This window comes from Rhincodon typus, chromosome 23, assembly GCF_021869965.1.
Source record: "Rhincodon typus isolate 14 chromosome 23, sRhiTyp1.1, whole genome shotgun sequence".
Taxonomy (NCBI): Eukaryota; Metazoa; Chordata; class Chondrichthyes; order Orectolobiformes; family Rhincodontidae; genus Rhincodon; species Rhincodon typus.
This window is the reverse complement of record NC_063354.1, coordinates 11,569,861-11,586,088: the sequence shown is the minus strand read 5'-3', so window position 1 is coordinate 11,586,088 and position 16,228 is coordinate 11,569,861. Positions and strand designations below refer to the sequence as shown.

Here is a 16,228-nt window from a genome sequence, read left to right as displayed (position 1 = left end):
GTATTGACTCTGACTCCAACATCTGCCATTCTTGCTATCTCCTGAAGGACTGACTCCCTGGACTGTAATGATATGGACCCCTTGCACACCCCAAGTCCCTAGCTGATATCGGACACTGTCCTTGATTTACTGTGCTGGGACCCTCTGACTGAAGAGTGTCGCCCTTGACCTGACTGACGAGTCCTCCCCTTAGACCTTGAGTCATGGCCATTTGGTTAAAGCACTTTGCAGTGTGTTTGCTGCATACGCTGCTAACACAAGGTGTAGGTGTGAGACTAATGTAGCAGGATGATGTCCAGTAACATGCCCACCTCTTGACTGATGACTGATGACAAGCTTTGTGGCTTTGTGTCTGCACTAAAAGGTAAGGCAAAAAGGAAATACCATGAGCTTTTAAAGTCTGGCTGAGGGGGAAATGCACAAAAAGACCAGGTAAGACAGAGATACTGTAAGCATCCAAGTAGGACAAAGTGAATGAGTGCTAAGGGAACAAACAATGAACACTGAGGTGCACCATGATTTGGGTGCCTAACCCTGCACACAGTCTGCTGGCAAAGGCATTTACATGACAGATAGTGGTGCCTTCCAAAGTGTAGCATTGAAATGCAGAACGGTATTGTAAAGTGGGTTCAGGGTGTGTCATGATGGTGTGGTGAGGCTAGTACATGCCTGATGCTAAACTCCATGGACAGGGATGGGGTGCACTTTGCTGCCTATAGAAATGCCCTGGGATGTTGGGTACTGATGTCCATGATGGAGGCCCAGAGGGACGCATGGGGAAATCTGGAATTGCCAGGTGGTTTGACAATCTGGCTTTTTTCTTCAATTTCGAGAATCTGCCAATCACAGCCTACTTTTCCAACTGATTTGCCAATGACCACGTTATTCTGGGAATGGGAAGTTTCCACCTTTCATGACCTCAGGATGATGCAAAGCATGTTACAACAAATAAAGTACTTTTATTTGATGTGGTTACTATTGTAATGTAGGAAATTTCTTAACTAAATGACCTAATGTAATGTTCGGTATAGTCCGAAGGTGCCAGAATAAAGAATTCATGAATAGGCTTGAGGAATTAGCAGATCAATGAAATTCTATATGCTAATATCTGAATTGGTTCTCAGAAGGTCAGTTATTCCTTGGAAAACAGGAGATTAAATAGGATAAAGGATCAAAACAGTCTGAGACCTATGATACATAAATTGCCAGTAGTAGTAATACAAATTGACAAGGCCATGGAACCTGTAAATGTTCTACGAGTGAATCAAATAAAATGCTGCCAGCCATTCCTACTGGAATAGTTTGCAAAACTAGGAGTTAATGTTAAATTAATGCAAAACCTTGGTTAGAATACCATGTACTGTGTGCAGTTCCAGTCTGTTCAGTACAAAAAAAAAACACTGGAAAAGTGTTTTAAAAAGAAATTTTAAGAGTTACTAAAATTGAAAACATGGAACTATCAATCAAAATTCAGCATGCTCAGACTCCTTTGTAGAAAAGGGAGGACTCAAAAGATTTAGATGTCCTTGAAATGATGAAGGAATTTGATGGAATGGAGTTGGAGAAACTGTTTCTCTTCAAGTGATTCCAGGACACGAGGTTGTAATTAAACATTAACAGATCAGATAGAGAATTTAAGATGAAGTTTCTTTACACAGAGTGGTGAGAATGTGGAGCTTACATTAAGACTATTAATTCATGTGTTTTTGTGGTTAGGGCTTAAAATGACTGCCCTTATCTAAAAATTAAGTTGTGGAGATTTTGTGGACCTTTAAGAATGGTAGTCCTGCCCCCAGTCAACAACTGGGCTTGCATGTTATTTTGGTTGATAACACTTGAGCTATAGCATTGCAGTTAGGTGAATAATCTAGAGAGGGAAGAGAGCAAAGATGTACCAGGCTGATTGCTGGGATGGTGGGACTGACAAATGAGGAGAGGTTGAATCATTAGGATTATATTCACTGGAATTCCGAGGAATGAGGGGGATCTCATTTAAACCCATAAAATTCTAACAGAACTAGACAGGGAAATGCAGGAAAGCTGTTCCTGATGGCAGGAGGAGTCCAGAGCCAGAGGTCGCAGTCTAAGGATACAGGTTAACCCTGTAGAATGGGCAGCACGGTGGCTGAGTGGTTAGCACCGCTGCCTAACAGCGCCAGGGACCCGGGTTCGATTCCACCCTCTGGCGAGTGTCTGCATGGAGTTTGCACATTCTCCCTGTGTCTGCGTGGGTTTCCTCCCGGTGCTCTGGTTTTCTCCCTCAGTCCAAAGATGTGCAGGTTAGGTGAATTGGCCATGCTAAATTGCCCATAGGGATGTGTAAATTAGGTGGGTTATAGGGTGATGGGTCTGGGTGGGATGTTCTGTGGTTCGGTGTGGACTTGTTGGGCCAAAGGGCCTGTTTCCACACTGTAGGGATTCTATGATGATTCTATGATTTCCAACAGTCCAATTTCACTGATTGGGGAAGAGACTCAGGTGGGAACCAACTATGAGGCAAACCTGAACTTAGCAAACTCCAATATTTTCTAATATGGTGAAGGCTATTACAGATATTTAGAGCTTGATCTTATTTCATCTCATTCTTAACATGGCTGCTGTCGTCTGCCCGTGGTGGATACTGGGTTAATGGGCATCGAGGGTGTAAGGTAAAATAGTGATGGCTGGTTGGCATGAAGTAGCATGAGTTGGCACATTGGTTATGAGAATGATGAGACACAGCCTGTCTCAGCACTCGGCTCCCCCATGTCACCTTTGATCCGAAGGTAGGTGGTCTGTCCACCCCATAGGGTACATGTCCTGATTCCAGAGCAAAAATTTGAGCCAAAGATTCTTGTGCAGTATTATACTTCTATATAATATGAAGAAAAAAATGTTCGTGCTTGTTTCTTTTGTCAAATATTTCAACAACCAACTCTGATAAACCTGCCAAGTAATACTTACATGAGCTAACTTTGGTTGGAATTCAAATTACAGTTAAAATTTTCATCTAGATTTGTGAGTAACAGAGAGTGATACTGAGACTCCAAGAGTGAAAAGTAGCAGACAAAATGATCTGAGGATAAAAGCATTCGACATTAGATAGTCCAGAATTAATGTGAATTGCTAATATTTAGAGTGCAAATGCTGTGACACTATGTGCATTAGAAAATGCATAGCACATCTTTTGAAATAGTTGTGTTATCTTATTACAAATAGAACAATACTTACCTCAGAAAGAAAACAATCATTCTGTTTGAAAACAGATTATTCCTTGTATTTAACAATTCCTATTCATTATCCATTGCATGCTTCAATCAAAATTGCCTCACAAGCCACATTTTGAATAATATAAATCCACTTTGTTTCCTGAACGCGTGGTATAAGGTAATATTTCTAGTCCCTGTACTAATAATCCTGAGGACCAAAAAATTTGCTTCACATTCAAGTAGCTGTATCCCAACAATTTTCCAACAGGCTATCTGAAGTGTTCTCGGTGAGGTAGAGCCATAGCTTCATTTAAACGGCTTGGAATTGGATGCACTAAATGTGCCCTTCACCCATATAGAGTGGACTTATAAGATCATGAAGCTGGTGAAAGTACATGAGAGATTTTGCCCTGATTCCTGTTTCCCCATTGAATTGCTGTCAGTGCTGGCTTTTGATGATTCTTGCCTGTCCATGTATATTATGTAATCTGTTCCTGTAAGTGGCTGAACGTTGTCAGTAAATGAAGCACTGAAAGAAGGGAACATGAGAGTGGAGCTCTTCAAACAGAAATTTTCACATTAACCTAAAGGTTAACAAAGCATCCAAGTGGAGTGTTCAGTGGAGATCAATAGTTCAAATTGAGACTAATAAAGTAAAATGTGATGTCTTACTAGTTTGTAAGATTGGTAGATTGTTAGATGTCTTGACTGACATCCAATTTTGGATGCGCTAGAAATTTCCTCCGGCTAAACATTTGAAAAACTGAAGCCAGTGCTCTCGGTTCCTGGTACAGACTCCATTCTCTAATCACCAACTCCAACCATTTACTTTGAGGCTAAAACAGACTGTTTTAATCTTCAGATAAGCTTCCAACTACATTTCTATGCCATCACAAAGATAACACGTTCCTATTTCCATTTGTCAAACATCAACCATTTGGCCCCTGCCTGAGCTCATTGGTTGCTGAATTTTTCATCCATACCATTGGTACCTCTAGACTTGACTATTCCAAAGCACTTTTGGTTGATGTCCTGAATTCAACCCTCTGAGGTCATTCAAAACTGTGCTGACTCTGCCCTAATCTGTGCCAAGTCCAGATCATCTGTCATGCTGTGTTCACTCTGATTTTGAAGTTATTATCTGTGCCTTCAGTTCCGTATGCTCCTGCCTCTCCCAGTTTCTGTGATCGTCTTCAGCCATACAACCGCAAAGATTTCTGCACTTTGCTAATTCTAGCTTTTTGAGGACTTTTGATTTCAAATGCGGCTTCTACCATTAGTGGCTGTGTTTTCAGCTGCCAAAGTCCTAAACCTCTTTGCGTCTACAAGTTATTGTTTGATGGATAGATGATGAGACCATATGCATTTGCTGTGATAAAATCAAAAGTTTAAAAATGTAAAAATTAAGTTTAAAGATTTTCTTGACAGCAGGCAAACTTATCCAGCTAAAAAATATATTGAAGCATGATTTATGCCAGCAGCCACAAATGAAAAGTACCAGCAAAAGTTTTGAGTTTTGAGTTTTTAGCATTAGCATTGATCATTATCTATGCAGCAAATATGATATTTGTAACTTTATCAATGTGAATAATATCTCTCTGGCATTTACTTACCATCATAACTCCCATCAAAAGTTGTTGCCTACGTATGACATAACAGCTTGGATTAAAGACTATACAGATAAATATGAACTCAGATAATGAACCTTGGCAAAAGGCATGATGGACAGCTGTCATTCAGAGTTGAGTCTGAGTGATGTGAGGATGAACAGGGTTTATTTGATATTCTTTTGAGAGCAAGGATACTATGTAGACCTTATCATTAGAAAATTTAATGAGTGAATTGGCATACATTGTATGATCCTGAAAGGGGTGGGCTTTGTAGTCCAAGTGCCCTTTTATTTTAGTTCATTCTTATATTTTTCTGGAAATGATTTTTGTGTATTACAAGCAAGTGCTTATAGCAGGTGCATCCTATTAAACAAAATACCAACTTTCCAATTAGTCAAATTGTGATACAGGATCAATCTTAAAATGTCTGAGTGTAGTGGGATCGCATTCTTTTGGCTGACGTAGGTTTATTTGCTTTGTTAAAGAGCGCAAATTGAGCACAGATTAAGGTGGCCTTGTTAAATTTTGTTTGACACAGCAGGTTGAGTGCCATTGCACAGTGCTAGATGTGACATTGGTCTGTTGACCAGGAGACTGAAGTTACATTTTCAATTTCAGCTGACTCTTGGGTGTCCCCTAGAGGCTGAGTTGCCCTTTTTATTTGCACAGATACATAATATAATGTAATAGTTGAAAAGCAAAGCAAATTGAAATTTCTTTTTGCAAAAATATTATTTTAGTATGATTTCTTTATGATTAGAAATAATTCAACATTGTTTTAAGGAGGGAAGGAATTTAATTATTTATTTATTTGCATCTACAGAATTTAAAAAAATCTTTCCCCTACAGTTATATATTCAAGGATCTTTACATTATTAACTCCATGGATTAAAATATGCTTGAATCATTTGTTACTTTTGATACATGCAGAAACATCTCACTATCTTTTAAGTATCCAAGTCACAGAGAAATCTCCCAGGCACGGTTTGTGTTTATCAGAAAGTTAGTACGCATTAATCTCTTGCCCTCACCAACCAACCCCTGCATCCCCAATTATATTAACTCCAAGAGAAGAGTTTGAGCACATGTTAGAAGCAGATGATGCTTTGAAAATCCCCAAGGGTAAGTAATGTAGAGCCTGAGTGTCAATGAGCCTCCCACTGGTTGTCCACTTATGACTGGCCTATCTATTAGGAAATCAATTTGTTCTAAAATTTGTGTATTTGGAAGTATGATGTTTTCGGGCCATTTAATGCAACCTGCATACACTGATATTAGTACGATTCAGATTTTTACTGAGCATCTCAAACTTAGCTATCACATTAGTACATTTTATGCCATACATGACCTGGTGGTTGCAATCTTGCCTTTGAGTTGGAAATGTGTCAGTTCAGCCCCCCACTCCAATAGTGAGAGCATGCTGCACTGTCGAAAGTATTGTCTTTTGGATGAGATATCTAACCAAGGTTCTATGTATGCTATAGGGAGGTAAAAGGTCCCATTATAGTGTTTCAAATAGAGTAGGGGAGTCTTGTTTGGAACCATAAGAGGCACATTATGTTGTCAGTGCTTGATTTTCCGAGAGCAGTCATTTGACGCTCACCTTATGCCAGACCTGTGCCACCCTTATTCCAAACAGCCCATCAGTTTATGGAACGGTTAGTTGGTGACAGAGTTAGCTTGCAATATGAGTTTTGTCACCACCAGAAATGTAATTGAGTGAACTGTTTTGAGCAATCATTCCTTTATGTGGGAACAGATAGAAACAGCTCCACAGTACACCATGTATCCGGATTTGAAGTTGTTTGCTGTACGTTGCATAGCTGTTAAAGTTAGAGACCTGGTATCATTATGGCCCAGGCAATGAGAAATGGAGGAGTCATTGCAGGAAAATAAAAAGCAGCACAAAAAAGAAGGAAAGGCAAAACAGTTTAGAATCTCAGGGCATTTGCTGCCTGAGCTCTGGTAATAGCAGCTCTACCAAGAGCACTTCACCTGAACCATGCCATTCTCTAACAAACCTCAAACATTTACACCACGATGCTTATTATCAATGCCAGCTTACATTCCTTCACTTTAGTCTTAGTTAACTACAAACATTAATGACAACACCAAATTCAGAACTCAAAATTACTCCAACATTTGTTTTAAGATAGATCATAAGGCCAAATGATGAAGGAGTAAAAGTAGGCCATTTAGCAAATCAAATCTACTCCACAGTTCAGTGAGATCATGGCTAATCTGATGATCCTCAACTCTATTTTCCTGCCTTATCCCTATAACCCTTGGATCCCTTACTGATTAGACATCTGTACATCGCAACTTTAAGCATACTTGACAGCCCAGCCTCAACTGTTCACAGTAGTGAAGAATTCCATAGACCCACTGCTGCCTGAGAGAATATCCTCCTCATCTCTGTCTTAAATGAGCAACCCCTTACAATGAGATTGTGCCCTCTAGTCCTAAACACTCATACAACAGGAAATGACCTTTCATCTGTCCCGAAAAACCCCTAATAATCTGTTTCAAAATGATCTTCACTCCTTCTTCGAAAGTCTAATCTATTCCATGTCTCCTCATTAGAAACTCCCTCCATACCGAGAATCAGTCTGCTGAACCTTCTCTGAACTGCCTGTAGTTGTGGTGTCTCTTTCCTTAACTAAATGGACCAAAACTGTTGACAGTATTCTAGGTGTGGTCTGACTGGTATAGCTTGAGCAAGAGTCCTCTATTTTTATACTCCATTTCTTTGAATTAAAGGCCAGCAATATGTCTTTTTCTTTCCTTATTACCTGCTGAACTTGGATACCAATACTTTTTGTGTACCTCTGTGCTGCAGCTTTCTGCAGTCTTTCCCTGTTGAAACAATAGTCAGCTCCTCTATTCTTCCTGCCAAAGTGCATAATCTCACAGTTTCCTATATAACATGCCATTTGCCAAGTTTTTGGCCATTCATCTAACCTGTCCACATCTCTCTCAAGACTCTTTGCGTCATCCTCAACATTTTCCTTCCCACCTATTTTTGGTATCATCCTCAAACTTGGCTACAGTACATTCCTTTTGGTCATGCAAGTCATTCATATGTATTATAAATAACTGTGGCCCCAGCACTGATTCCTGTGACAGTCCACTAGTTACAGATTGCCATCCTGAAAATGTCTCCTTTATCTCTACTCTATATTTTCTATTAGTCAATTCACTATCCGTGCTAATATACTACCCCTAGCACCGTGGAGCTCTTAATAATTAAGAATTAAGAATTCAACTTGATGCAAGCCTTTACTGCCAACTTCATGACTTGTTTTAATTAATCATTTTCCTAAAGGTTTATCTCCAGTAGCTATGGTTTTGGAAATGAAAGACTACTTTGTCTGCATTGAGAAAACCTCAGATGGTTGAGCTGAGTGACTTTGAGCAGCTTTGATGTCCTGACTGCGGCCTGGTCTCATCAGTTTAGTTACAAGAGCACTAGTGGAGTAACTAGCTTCGGAACAAACATGCTGTTGCCCTGTGTTTTTCTCATGGAGCTGATACCATTTCAAAGGGACTGGATTACATCATTGCTCAGGGCATGTATGAGAACAGAGTGAAGGAGTGAGGTGACACTTCAGGCACTTAAGTGAACAGTGCCATTTGAGATTCATGGAGTTAGAGGAGTCTCCATCATAACAGGCACCCCTGTTGTGTTCAGGGAGCTGATCACACACCAGTTTGGACAGAATAGTCTTGATACTCTGTAGGAAGCACCAACATTATACTCTAGTTCCTGTACACATTTAATACATGACACTGTCTTTAATTTACTTTCTAAAGCATACTTGGTGTGGTGGTATGGTCCTTGAACAGCTATGGACAATGTTGAATACCATGAAGGAGGGAATTCTAGGATTTTGACCCAGCGATGGTGAGGGAGCAACAATACACTTCCAAATCAGAATGATGGGTGGCTTAGAGGAGTTCTTGAATTGAGTGGAGTTTCCATGCATCTGCTGACCTTCATCTCCAAGGTTGTAGTGGTTGTGGGTTTACAAGGTGCTCTTGAAGGAGCTTGATAACTTGTTTGATAACCGTAGATGTAACACACTGAAGACTTTTTGTCGCCTGGAGGAAACTGTCCCTGACTGGTGTAGAGCTTTCAACATGGTATTTAAAAGCCTGTTGCCTTCTTTGGAAGTCTTGCAGCCAGGTTTCCATTTCCCTCATTGTCAGCAGCCATCATGGACTTCCCTTTGATCAACACTGGATGCCTTAAAGTAATGTCTCTCAGTAATGCTGGATTTAATCCCTAGTACAAACTAATTGGCAGCATTAGTAACACTGGTTGAACTTTTGACTCATTATGATGAGGTGCTCACACAAATTTCATGTCTTTGTACCGACTTGAATAGGGGTATGCAGCATCTGCACATTTTCAGGAATAATCAAGTGTATGGATTATCATGCTTAATTGACTCAGATGTAGCTATTCCATAAGGATATTTCATTTCTATGATAATATGCATGCACAGGGGAGGATCAGGGCTTGACCTTGCATGTTATGTGCTGCTAGAAATGGAATACAACAATAATTCATTTGCTTGTGTCCATTGTTGATAGTTTTACCTGCTCTGATCAATTCTAACAATGTTCAGCCTGACATTAATATAATCCTTGAAACCTTCCAGATGCCCAGATCACTAGAAGCAGCATTGTACTGTGAGCTGTGTGTTTATTGCTAAGACCCTGAGCAGTTTTGAGCTCTGAGGCCTTTCTTATTGTTCTCCCAATTTTATTCACAAAGTGAACTGCCCAATGTATTTTTATACTTCTGTTTGTGTAACTAAAGAACGTGCATTTGAATTTATTGTTTAGTCACAGTGGTTTTTCTTGGGGCAAATGTCACCAATAAACTACATTATTATCTTTAAAATCTTTAAAATCTTTTGTTCTAATAATGACTGGCACTGACATCAGAAAGTAAATGGAACTGAAATAGACTCAGAAATTTCAGCATAGAAGGGAGGCTATTTGGTCGAAGACATTTCTGGCCCTGACAATCAAAGAATTTAATTAACATCAGCATAGATATATTCACCACTTCAGCTTCAACTGCGCATTTTAATTTAGTTCCTTTGACCTGTCAGCACTGCCTTCTACTCAAGCCAATTCCATCAGTAGTCTAATCAGTGTTCAACATTTAAATTATACCAGTGAACGTCCTGTGGCAGTGCTTGCTTGTGATGTTTAGCCGTTCATTTTAACCTGTTATTGTATGGCCATTGCTTTAAACAGACAAATCCAGGTAATTAAAGGACATTTGTAAATAGTGAAGCCATGAACTCTGTTGGCTCCTCTACAGATTTGTGTCAGTCTGGGTTAAGTGAAGTCAGGGGAGGACCATGGTGGATTAGACTTTGATTAGGTCAGTTTGGAATTGCGAAAATGATACTATCCGTCCTGTTTGTGGAGACACCTCCACTAGTCCCTATATCGTATTGTGTTGCCTTTCAATACATGTTGTAGGCTCCCCTTCTGAATGATATATCCGACTCCTGCTTCTGGTGGAGTCTTGACTGTCCATTTGAAGGTACCAATCAAAATAGCAATGGCAGAATATTAATGATGGAGTTCTGTGCTGGTTGAGTACACTACACCCAATTAGCAAATCAAAGAACAGTACAGCAAAGGAACAGGCCCTTTGGCTCCCATATCTATACTGACTATGGTAACATTCTAATCTAATCCCATCTGTTTGCACATGGTCTGTACCCCTCTATTTCCTGCCTGTTCATGTGTTTGTCTAAATTCCTGTTAAATGTTGCTATCGTAACTGCATGTACCACCATCTCTGGCAGCACATACTATGCACCTATCACCCTCTGTTTAAAAAAACTTAATTTGCACATCTCCTTTAAATTTCCCCTTCTCACCTTAAACCTATGCCCTGAAGTATTTAACATTTTCACCCTGAGAAAAAGATTCCGACTATCCATCCTATCCATGCCTCTGAAATTTTATATAATTCTATCTGGTTGCCCCTCAGCCTCAGATGCTTTAGTGAAAACAATACAAGTTAAATGTAACTAGTACATTCCAATCCAAGAAACATCCTGGTAAACCTCTTTTACACCCTCTCCAAAGCCTCCACACCCTTCCTATACTGTGGCGAACCAAACTATACTCAATAATCCAGATGTGGCCTTACTAAAGTTTTATACAGCTGCAACATGACTTGCCAACTTTTATACTTAATGTCCTAACTGACGAAGGCAGGTATGTCATACACCTTCTTTACCGCTTTATCCACTTGTGGTGCCACTTTCAGGGAGCTTTGGTCTTGGTCCCCAAGATTCCTCTGTATATCTATGCTCTTAAGGTTCCTGTCATTTACTGTTTCCTTTCCTCTTGCATTTGACCTCTAAAAATGCATCACCTATTACTTGTCTGGATTAATCTCCATTTGCCATTTCTCTGGTTAATTTTCCAACTGGTCTGTATCCTGCTGTGTCCTTTGACAACCTTCCTCACAATGCACAACTAAACCCATTTTTGTGTTGTAATCAGAACACCTACATTTTCATCCAAATCATTTACAAATATACTACAAACAACCGAAATCCTAGCACTGACCCTTGCAGAACACCACTTGCTGCAGACGTTCAGTCAGAAAATCACCCCTCCACAACTACTCTCCGTCTTCTATGACCAAGCCACTTTTGTATCCAGCTTACCAACTCACCATGGATCCCATGTGACTTAATCTTCTGGACCAGCCTACCATGAGGGACTTTGTCAAATGCTTTACCAAAGCCCATGTAGACTGCATTCACTGCCCTACCCTCCTCAATCATCATCATAAGTTCCGCAAAAAAATTCAATCAATTTGTGAGACAAGACCTCCCCAGCCATGCTATCAATAATAAATCTATTGTTTTTCAAATGCAAGTAAATCCTGTCTTTAAGAATCTTCTCCAATAATTTCCCTATCACTGATGTAAGGCTTATCGTCTTAATGTCCTGGATTATCCCTGTAGCCCTTCTTAAACAAAGAAACAACGTTGGCTATTCTCCAGTGTTCTGGGACCTTGCCTGTGGCTAAAGAAGATATAAAGATCTTTGTCAAGGCCCCAGCAATCTCCTCCCTTTCCTCCCTCAGTATCCTTGGATAAAACCCATCTGGCCCTGGGGACTTATCTGCCCTAATGTTTTTCAAGACACCCAACACTAACTCTTTCCTAATATCGATGTGTCCTTGAGCGGACCTACCCATTCCCTAGCTATCTTCGTGGCCCTAATATAAGTATAATATACCTTGGGTTTCTCCGTAATCCTACTTGCCACGGAAATTTCATGGCCCCTTCAGCCTTCATAATTCCTTGTTTAAATTCTTTCCTGTTTGCTTTATATTCATCACAGGTCTTATCTGATTTCAGTTTCCTAAACCTTACATATGCTTCCTTTTTTCTTATTGACTAACCTTTCAATATCTTCTGTCATCAGGGTTCTTGAATCTTACCATCCTTATCTTTCATCGTCACAGGAACATATTGGTCCTGAACTCTGATGAACTAGTCTTTAAAAGAGTCCCCATATATCAGATATGGATTTACTGTCAAAGAGCCACCCCCAATCTAATTTCTCCAGTTCCTGCCTAATACTATTGTAATTAGCTTTCTCCTAATTTAGCACTTTCACCCAAGGACCAGCCTTATCCTTACCATAACTATCTTTAAACTTACAAAATTATGATCACTATTCCTAAAATGCTCCCCCACTGGAACTTCAATCACCTGGCCAGGGTCATTACCCAGTACAAGGTCTAGAACAGCCCCATATTGTTTCAAGAAGGCTTCCTGGATGCGCCTAACAAATTCTGTTCCGTTGAAACCCCTGCTACTAAGGAAGTCCCAGTCCATGTTGGTGAAGTTAAATTCACCCACTAGGATAACCCTGTGGTTCTTACATCTTTTCATGATGTGCTTACTTATCTGTTCCTCTATCTCCCACTAACTATTGCGAGACCTATGCTATCACACCATCATAGTGATTACACCTTCTTTATTCCTGATTATTCTACCCATATGGCTTTGCTGGATGAGCCCTCCAAGATCTCCTTAATCAGTAATGCAAGTCTGTGATCCCTTTTACATCCCTCTCTATCATGCCTGAAACATGTAAACCCTGGAAAGCTGAGCTGCTAGTCTTGCCCTTTTCTGAACCAAGTTTGTGGTAATGGCTACAGCATTGTAGTTCCACATATAAACCGAGGCTCGAAGTTCATCTGCCTTACCCGTTATACTCCTTGCATTATAGTAATTAACACTTCAAACTGCTAGTCCCACTGTGTTCAGTTACCTGGTCCTGCTTATTCTTCCTATTAGACTTACATGTATGGTTTTGCTCAAAGTGGGTCCAAGAATATATTATTACACTCTGTCTTCCAAATAAATATAAGAAAGATACTGGTACTAACCAGATCATAGTGCTGGGAGGTTGTTTACAGTGAAAATGCAACAGTCTGAGAATTGTAAGCACAACTGCAGTTGGCGTATCATCTCCATAAAGAATTTCAACTCCAAAGTCTTGTTTTTGGAGGGAAGTTGGGGCCTTCAAATAAAGATGGCATTGGTGGTATGAAGACGCTAGAGATAATTATGACAAAGACCCAAATAAATTCCTATTTTGTAAATTGTATCCATATATCTCAGCTAGTCCTTAGCAGTTTCATTTCTGGTAAGGAACTGGCTGAATGCTGCTTCATGGTGGATGTGGCTTGCACAATGTCCTGTGGGAACATAATGCAATAGGTTTTGTCACGAATATACCTTATGCAATGAATTTCCTGGAGATGGCAATTTTTTTTAATCACAAAAAGTTGTAAATATGCATTCTTCTGAAAAATAATATCTTGCAACATAATTTGAGTTTACGTATTATGGCAATTGATTATTTTCCTCTCAATCCTTAGTTCCAACAAAATAACGAGTCAGCATTTATGAAAAACTAATCTGTGGGCATCGATTTCATAGGGCGCACTATTGAACGGATTAGACACTACGGAGTTAACTGTGTGTACTATAAATGCGCTGCAATGCATGGGCTGTAATGTGTCCTTGGAGATTCCGATCAGAGTTGGAGCTGGTTTTCAGCAGAGCTGTGTTTAGCATCGGCAAGGGCGGAGCCTAATCTTATTCATCCAGCAGAGAAAGAGAGCTCCACACATTCACTAGTGTCACAGCTGCATCACTGGGGAAACACTGAGAGTGCGGTATCAGCACCTTTTGCAGCCTTGTAAACGAGACTTAGCTGGAAAGCTTTGTATTCAAGTTATTGGTGCATCATTTCCATTTGATAATTTCGATTAAGGGTTTACTGACGGCATTTACTAGTTTTCACGGCACTGTCGAAAGATTTGCCTGTGGACTGAAGAAGGACCACACTAGGATTATAAAAGCAACTGTAATAGAGGTGAAGACCCTATTTGGCAGAATAACGTTTTGATGAAATGCTCTCCGTTGTGATGAACATGTAGAACAAGATATTCGTGATTATATTTTGTTGGAAATTAATGTTAGTCGTGGGGATTTGTCTACTGTTTCGAAAATCCAATCGTTTGTAATGATGTTGCAGTGTGTACTGAAGACTGTCAGCTAGTGGGGAGAAGTACTGTTAGAGATCTGCACAAATATAACCAGGTACAGTATTTATGTTGTGTGAAACGTAAGCACAATTTCTAGATTTGCTAAATCATCTATTTAGAATCTTTCTTTAATTTGAAAATACAGATTGACACTGACATTCTGTACATTATAATTTTGATTTCAGTGCTGTATGTGCTTAATATCAAGATTTATTGCATACATATTCAGCATTTATTGTCATTGTCATCAGACCCTTATCCGGTGTTTTATTTGTAATGTCTTGAGAAGAAATAACTCAATGGAATTACATCAAAGATTATGAATGAAGACCTTTGAACCCATATTACATTTTTGGTATCTGCAGTTATTTATAAAATTTGAGCATTTTTATTTGGTTCGTATATTGTAATCTTCCCTTTTGTTTTGTATACTGTAGATAGAGCAATTCTATCATTGTCATTCTGTCTGTACAATATTTCGACTAAAATAGAAAATAATTCTTTTCAGCAATTGTTAGGTGATTTTGCATCTGCAGAATAGATTGAAATTTTGTTACAGTGTCGCGTAGGTTATTTCGGACATGAGGGCCAAAGAATTTCACCACCTACTCTAACACCATGACTTTGATTCCTAGATAATGACCCAATTGTTATTAACAGCATTCCATTCTTTCAGAAAATGTGCTCTACTGAAAAGCATAATGAAATCCCTCATGTAATATATGCTGTTTCAGCATGTGTTTATTGGGATCAAACCATCTGCTTCTCAACAGTTGGCGACAGTGTTCAGTAGCTCGGACCTATTAGACTCACCATATTACCAAGCAGGACAATCCTTGAACAGGATACATATAAAAGAGCCTTGGGCTATGTTGTGAGAAATCGTCCATTTTCAACAGATTTGGTGAAGTGTTACAAATTTCAGGGCATTTATTGCAATATAGTACAGATCTCCAATTGCATTTGATTTGATATATGAATTTTAACAACAGTTATGTAAATTGATTAACTAAAAATTGGTTTCAGATGTAATTTAGCAAAAATATGCTGGAGTAGCCTATAGAATTTTAGATCGTGATATTTATATAACTGTACTACAATTTTCTTCTATTTTTGTAATGGTTTCATAATATATCCATAATAAATTGTCTTTTCCTAGAAGTTGAACAATTTCTATCAGAACAAAACCTATTCGTTCTTCTATTTTTCCTGTGACTTCCTTTGCCAATTTGCTGTATAATAATTTACTATTGTGATGATGGGAGAAAATGACAGTTGCAGCACGAGACACTTATTTTAAATAGTGCAACCTATTGAATGTAAAATTATACTTTATTAACTTTGCATCCATTTCCAGCAGCTTAATTACTTGGGACTTTTCCCAAAAATGTTTTGGCAAATTCCTTTCATTTTGCTTAAGGCTATCAAATGTTCATATGATTAATCAGAATAAATGTAACATTGTGCAGTATTGGATTAGATGTCAATGTGAAACAGAAGGACAGAAAAAGAGCCGTGTAAAATGATAGTTGTGGTACTGATTTGATAGGAATGGAAAAAACATACTGATAAGATTAGGGATTTTTTTGCACCTATAAACCCAGAGAAGTGATCCTTGATTATGTCAGCATAAGTCTCGTAATTCTCATTACTATTACAGAAAAAAAAGCCAGACGTGTACTGTAGTTAACCACCCAGTTGACATTTGTACTGACTTGTTGGTAATAGTGAATCTGATATTAGCAGTGACCTGAATTAAATAGCTAATTATTCATGGGTTGCTTTTTCAGAAGAGCCAAATGTAGTAATTA

The 16,228-nt window shown here is 39.1% G+C and overlaps 1 protein-coding gene across 4 annotated transcripts in view; it reads left to right on the top strand.

The window, feature by feature from the left end:
* The window catches only part of cyth1b (cytohesin 1b), a 216,147-nt gene that overhangs the window by 114,234 nt on the left and 85,685 nt on the right, over window positions 1-16,228 (top strand). Inside the window, exon 1 of one of the 4 annotated variants that reach the window (XM_048610839.1) lies at window positions 14,043-14,472. The exons of the other annotated variants lie outside the window; for them this stretch is intronic. The gene's annotated coding sequence lies outside the window, so the exon portion shown is untranslated. Of the gene's footprint in view, window positions 1-14,042; window positions 14,473-16,228 lie in introns of those variants that run through there. 4 annotated transcript variants of the gene reach the window in all.